Source organism: Chionomys nivalis, chromosome X (genome assembly GCF_950005125.1).
Source record: "Chionomys nivalis chromosome X, mChiNiv1.1, whole genome shotgun sequence".
Classification (NCBI taxonomy): domain Eukaryota; kingdom Metazoa; phylum Chordata; class Mammalia; order Rodentia; family Cricetidae; genus Chionomys; species Chionomys nivalis.
In genome coordinates, this window is record NC_080112.1 from 104,985,919 (window position 1) to 104,992,723 (window position 6,805).

A 6,805-nucleotide genomic window follows, 5' to 3' on the forward strand; every position below is an offset into this window, starting at 1 on the left:
TTCTTCCACACCCTCAGGGCCAGTTCACCCACATCTAGCACCACCAGGGCCAGTTCTACGGTGTTGCCCAGAAGAGGTGAAGGGGCCATTCTGCTGAGTGCTGCAGTCGGTGAGAGGCAGGACCAGCTGGTGACCTCAGGGACAGCTCTCCCACCTGCTACAGGCAACGAAAGACGGTGGGGGGGTGGGGTGGGTGTAGGGGTGTCTTCTCTTTCTCGTCCATGCCACCATATAGCAGAAGAGTGGCAGGGTCAGATCTCTCAAGCTCACATTCTGCTGCTCACCAATGTCCCCACCAACATTGTCAGCTCTACTGTATTGCCTAGTTGAGGTGCAGGGCCTTCTCTCCTGAGTGCTGCAGCCAGTTAGGTGCCAGACCAGAACACCAGTTCTCATGACCTCAGGGCCTGGTGCAGGGGCCACACTGCTGAGAGCTGCAGCCAATGAGAGGCTAGTGACCTCAGGGAAAGCTCTCCCACCTGTCACAGGTAGTAAGAGGTGGGGGTGGTGGGAAAGCATCTTTCTCTTGCCCACGCCACCATATGGCAGGTGAAGAGTGGTTACAAATCTCCCAAGCTTACATTCTCAGGGCCAGCTCACTCACACCCGTGTCTACAGGGTCAGCTCCACTATGCTTCCCAGGCAGGTACAGGGCTTGTTCTCCCTAGTGCTTCAGCTGATAAGGGGTTGGATTAGCTTTCCCGTCTGGCATGGGTGGCAAAGAATGAGGTGGGAGGGCATCTTTCTCTTGCCTATGCCATCACATGACAGATGTGAGTAGGGCGGGACCAGTTCTTCCAATCTCATGCCCTCGGCGTGTTCACCTGTGCCCCTGCCAACAAGGTCAGCTCTATCATGTTGTTCAGGTGAGGTACTCTCTCATGTGCTGCAGCCAGTGAGGGGCAGGGGCAGTTCTCCCTAGTGTTGCAGTCAGTGAGGTGTGGGGCCAACCCTGTACAGCCTATCCTCTCTGCCTTCGGTGGTAACAGAAGCCATGGACATCAGCACAGACCATGGCTGCAGCAGAGCCCAGATATGACCCTTGGCAGCAGCCCAGACACAGACATCACCATAGAAATCAGCCAGGAGCCTTCCTGGCACCAGAGGCAGGTGCCATCACTCCGAGTGCCTCCCAAGATTGCTAGGCCTGGGCATTTGAGAGAAGAAAAGCAACAGCTCCATACCATGCCTTGCTGTTGGGACAGGTAGGGGTGGGCAGGGATCAACCAAGATCCCTGGCTTTGGGTGGTTGGGCAACATTATGGTGAGTGAGTACAACATTATGGTAAGAGAGTATAGGGTGGGGAAATGGAAAAGAGGGAGGGGGCAGAAGGTTCATGGGTCTGGGAGAGAGGCAGATCTGAAGAGGTGAGAGTGGTGAAGAACAGGGTGACATGAATGGCCTTTTAGCCACTGGAGTGCAATGTGATATCTGGGCCTAGGCTATTGCCAAGTGCCAGATCTTGGTCTGAGGCCCTGAAACAGCTGAGTAGGACTATGTTGATGCCTGTGGATCCTGTTGCCACTGACGGATGTGTAGAAGCATGTACTGCCACCCGGGGGCCATGGTGACTGGTGCTGAGGACCAAGTCTAGGTCTTTAGTCCTACCATGGTTGGGGTCTGTGTTAATATCCCTGGTCCCTGTTGTCACCAAAGGCCACATGAATGCTCAGTATCTAAACCAAAACCTGTGATTATGTTGGTATTCAAGGACTGTGCCACTGCTGAGGCCAAGCTGATTTGAATGAACAGTGCTGTCACCTGGGGCCATGGTATCATCTGGGTAAAAGCTGCTGATGAGGGCCATGTTTGGGTCAATGGCCCTGTTGCAGGATCTGTGTTGATGTTCATAGCTCCTGAGACCATCAAAGGCCATGCTGATGCCAGGAGTCACCACCAGGAACCATATTGGTGTTCAGGGGCCACACTGCCATGAGGGCTATGCAGATCTCAGTGGCCTGTGCTGCCACCTAAGGTCATGGTGACATCCTGACCTGTTCTGCTGCTTAGGACCATCTCTGGGTACATGGTTCTAACACAGCTGGAGTTTGTATTGTTGTCCCTGGCCCATGTTGCCACAAAAGACCACACAGTTGCCTGGAGTCTGGGCTCCGACCTATGGCCATGGGGGTGTCTGTGAGCCATGCTGCCACCAAGACAATGCTGAAATGAATGGCCTACACTGTCATCAGGGCTATGGTGTCATCTGGGTCATGTCTAGATCTGTAGTCTTATAGCAACCAGGATCTGAGTTGATGTCTGTGGTTCCACTTACCACATAGGGCCATGTGGATGATCAGGGTCTGGTCAGCCACCTGAGACCATGTTGAGGCCCAAGGCCCATGATGCTGCCAGGGCCATACTGATCTGGCAGTGGCTTTTGCTGCCACTGTGGCCATAATGATGTCTGGGCTGAGATGCTGCTGAGGGCCATGTCTGGGTCTGTGGTACTGCTGCAGCTGGGGTCTGTGGTGATATCCATGGCCCATGTTACCACAGGGGGTCATTGGAACCATGCTGTGCTGAGCCAGCCCAACCCTTCACTGGCCCTGGTCGTTGGCCCTGCCCCTTGGCTGGATACGGCAGCAGGAGATTTAGTCCTACCCCTCTAGGGAGAGCTGGCCCCTATACTCAGGTAAGATGTCCCCACCACTCACTACAGGTGTGCACCTTACCTGGGTAACACACTAGAACTGGCCCTGTGGTCCAGTGAGCAAATCCTGAGGTAGTGAGAACAGGAGAGCTGAGTCTGCCTCTGCTCATCTGCTAAGTGGTAGCATGGATGAGAGAAAGATACCCTTGCCCTTAAACCATTACCACCTACAGCAGGCAAGAGAGGTGGCCCCAGGATCAGGAAAGTGAGAGAACTAGTGTTGACTGAGGTTTTTTAGAGCATGAGATTTAATCTCAGGGTCATGGGTTTGTGCCCCATATTGGGCACCATTTGTTGACTGAGGTTTTGAGGGTTTTTTTTGTCTCACCTGGTCCCGTGGTCCTGTAGTCGTTTAGTCCCAAAGAAATACACAGAGGTTTACATTAATCATAAACTGATTGGTCTATTAGCTCAGGCTTCTTATTAACTCATAGTTTATATTAGCCCATAATTTTTGTCTGTGTTAGCTACATGGGTTGGTACCTTTTTGGGTGAGACAGTCACATCTTGCTTCCTCTGCATCTGGGTGATGATTGTAGACTTAAACTTTTCTTTTTCCAGAATTCTCGTTGCCCCACCTCTACTTTCTGCCTGGTCGCCCCATCTATACCTCCTGCATGGCTACTGGCCAATCAGTGTTTATTTAGAACACAAGTGACAGGGTACATACGATTAACTCACAGCATACTAGTCCTGCTCCTCACCAGCTACATCACATAGGAGAGTGGATTCCGCACTGTGCCTGGGCAGCATACTAGAGCTGTTGGTTAGGGATGAAGATGAGCCAACCCTGAGGATATGATAGCAGGAGAGTTGGTTCCTGCCCTTGCAGTGATAGGGAGAGGGGACAATGCACCTAGCCTGGGTGAACAGTAAAGCTGTTTCTGGGAGTGTGAGTGTGGGAGACCAAGACCTGAGGGCTTGAGAGCAGAATTGGCACCTCTCCTTCCTGCAGGCTGCCTTGGGAGAGCTAGCCAAGGCTGTGCTGGAGAGCTCGCCTGGGTAGTGACAATGAGGGAAAGCTGACAGGCTGACCAACCCAGCTACTACTCAGGGCCAGAACAAGGGCTTTAAATTGGCCCATCCCAACATCCACTTCATCTATGAACTAACTGTTCATAGTTGTAAAGGGCATGAACCTACAGATCCCAAACAACAGGATCTTTACAACACAGGACAACAAAGGATATCCAGACAGAGCCCCAGTGAGAGCACATTATTGGTGGCATAGTAGAAGACAAAGTCTTCCACTCAAGCTACTGATGGCAACGAACACTTACAAGTAAAGATAAATGGACTAAAGAGTAAACTATGTAACTCAACAGGCCATACTACAGCTTCCATTAAAACATTCTTTTCCTTTTTTTTTTTTTGTTTCTTCGTTTTGTTTTGTTTTTGCTTTTTCTTTTATTTTGATGGGGAGGTTTAAGGGCAGAGGGTGGATGCAAAAGGATGAGAAGATAACTGGGATCGGAATGCATGCTGGAAAATCCACAAAGAATCAATAAAAGTTGAAAAAAAGTATTCAATTTTTCATTGCTAGACTATAGAACTACATTCTATTTTTTGAAATAAATTGATTTTTGATCCTTGCACCTTGGCTAAACCTTCTTTTGAAGTCTAGTAGCTTCTTTGTAGATGCTTTTAAATTATTCATATACAAAATTATGTGTCCTACAAGAATAAAAGACAATTTTACTTTGTCCTTTGCAACCTGGTTGTTTTTTATTTCCTTTTCTGATGCTGGGTAGTTAAAGCTAGAATGACAATTCGTAGTATTGAATAGCAATAGCTAGAAAAGGGTTAGAATTTGGCAATTTCTTGATTTCAACATTTAATACAAAGTTTTAGTGATCAAGACAAGTATATATACACATGACAGAATATAGATAGACTCATATATATTTTATACCATATACAAAAAGTAACTCAAAATGAATCAAAATCAAATTAAAACCTAATGTATAACACATCTAGGACACAAATATAGATTGAATATCCTTGTTTGTATGTGTGAAACAGGGTTTCTCTATGTAGCCTTGACTGTCCTGAAATTTGCTATGGCCTCAAATTCTAAGAGATCAGCCTACCTCTGCCTCCAGGGTGCTAAGATTAAAGGTATTTGCCACCATGCCTGGCTTATATATAATGTTCTTGCCATTGGTTTTTCATATATAACATCAAAAGACAATGTTGAAAAATAAGCAGATGAACTCAACTTTCCCAAAATTAAACACTATTTTGCTTCAGAAAAAAAACATTAAAAAGTAAAAAGGAAGCTGCATATGATAGCACATGTATGGTAAACCAGCACTCAGGAGGTTGAGGTCGGAGGATCTCAAATTCAAGTTCAATCTTGATGAGATTTTGAAGAAGAAAAAAATATATAAACAATAAAAAATATAAAAAACTACACATGTAACAAGAGTCTAGTATCTAGACTATGTACATAAACAACATACAACTTAACAATAAAAATAATCAAGATAATCCTGTGTAAAAAAAGGCAAAGGATTTGGATAGATACTACTCAAAAGAAGCTTTTTGTTTAATGTAATATATACTGGCATTTTATAGTGGTGATGGTTTTACAACATTGTGAATATACTCAAAATACACATTTATGGATATACAGATTCACCTAGTTATATATTTGTATTGGTGGGGGACATGTGTGGCGATCTTAAGACAACTTCCTGGAACCGGTTCTATATTTCCACCACATGGATTCTAGGGATCAAATTCAGGTTTTCAGGCTTAGTGGCAAGCACCTATATCTGTGAGCCCTCTTCCTGGGTTCTGATATACACATTTTTAAAAGAGTTATGGTATATTAATTGTACCACAATTTTAAAAGAATGTATTAAATAGCTATAAAATAAATAGTTTTTCCTACAGTCCTTACTGCATATTATAATTAATGAATTCAGAAGTCTTGTGTAATATCTGTATTACAGGGGTGTGATGACTATCCTTCACTGTCAGCATCTGAAATTAACTAAAAACCCAAGCTGCTAGGCACACATGTGAGGGATTTTTAGTTAGTTGGATCATTTGGAGTAAGAAGACCCACCTTAAATCCATATCACTTGAGGTGGGAAGGCACACTTTCAATGTGGGCCACACATTCTTTTGGCAGCTTATATAAAGGACAAGAGAAAAAGAAGTTTTTGCTCTTTGCCTGCTGACCCTTGTTCTCACTTCACTAATGTCAAAACCTACTTCTTTGAGATTCAGTTGCATCCTAAAGGCAACCTGAGATACCTAGTTTCATAGACTAAACAACTATTTGTTTCTTGGAATTTCTGGTGGGAGACAGCCTTTGTTGGATTAGCTGGACCATTCTAATAAATCCTCTTTATATCTATCTATCTAAGTATCTATCTATCTGACTGTCATCTACGGCTTATGATCTAAGAGCCCTTAACAACTTTGTCCTTAAGTTGTTAGCATTCATTATGTCATATTTGTTCTTATTTGTAATAATACACAGACTACTATTTTGAATCTGCAACATCAAACAATTCTTTCATCTTTTCATGATGGCATTTGCAGTGATCAAATATCTCTTTCTACTTCTGTGAACCTCTTTGAAGGACCAAAGAGAAAAGAAACTTAGAGTTAAGAATCACTAGTGTATGTAAGTATTTATGATATGTTTATTCTCAGGGATCAGGAAAATGGTGACTTTATAAAGAATAACTAAGCTGAAGTACATCATAATCTAAAGATAAACTTTAAAGATAGACAGTGCTATCTAAATGACATAGAACTTGAGAATGAATTGTGTTAACTCACCACATTTTTTCCTATGGTTGTTTGGTTGTTGCGTATTACTCCGAATTTGGTCTAGTTCTTGGCAAACAGCCCATGTATAGCTTTTTGAGCAGTCCTTGGAATTCTGAGTCCTCTCTCTCTCTCTCTCTCTCTCTCTCCGTTGAACACACACACACACCCAGAGGCCTACATATATCACTGTGATAATGATAGCTTACTTCTAGTATACTATTAGGGTTAATTTAATTTGTGCAACATATTATGCAAAGTCATGACCATCTTTCATGCTAAAGTTAATATATTTCTACAGACTTTGATAAATAGGGACACAGTATTTTATAATGTATTTTATTTAGTATCTATGGTAAGTGGGT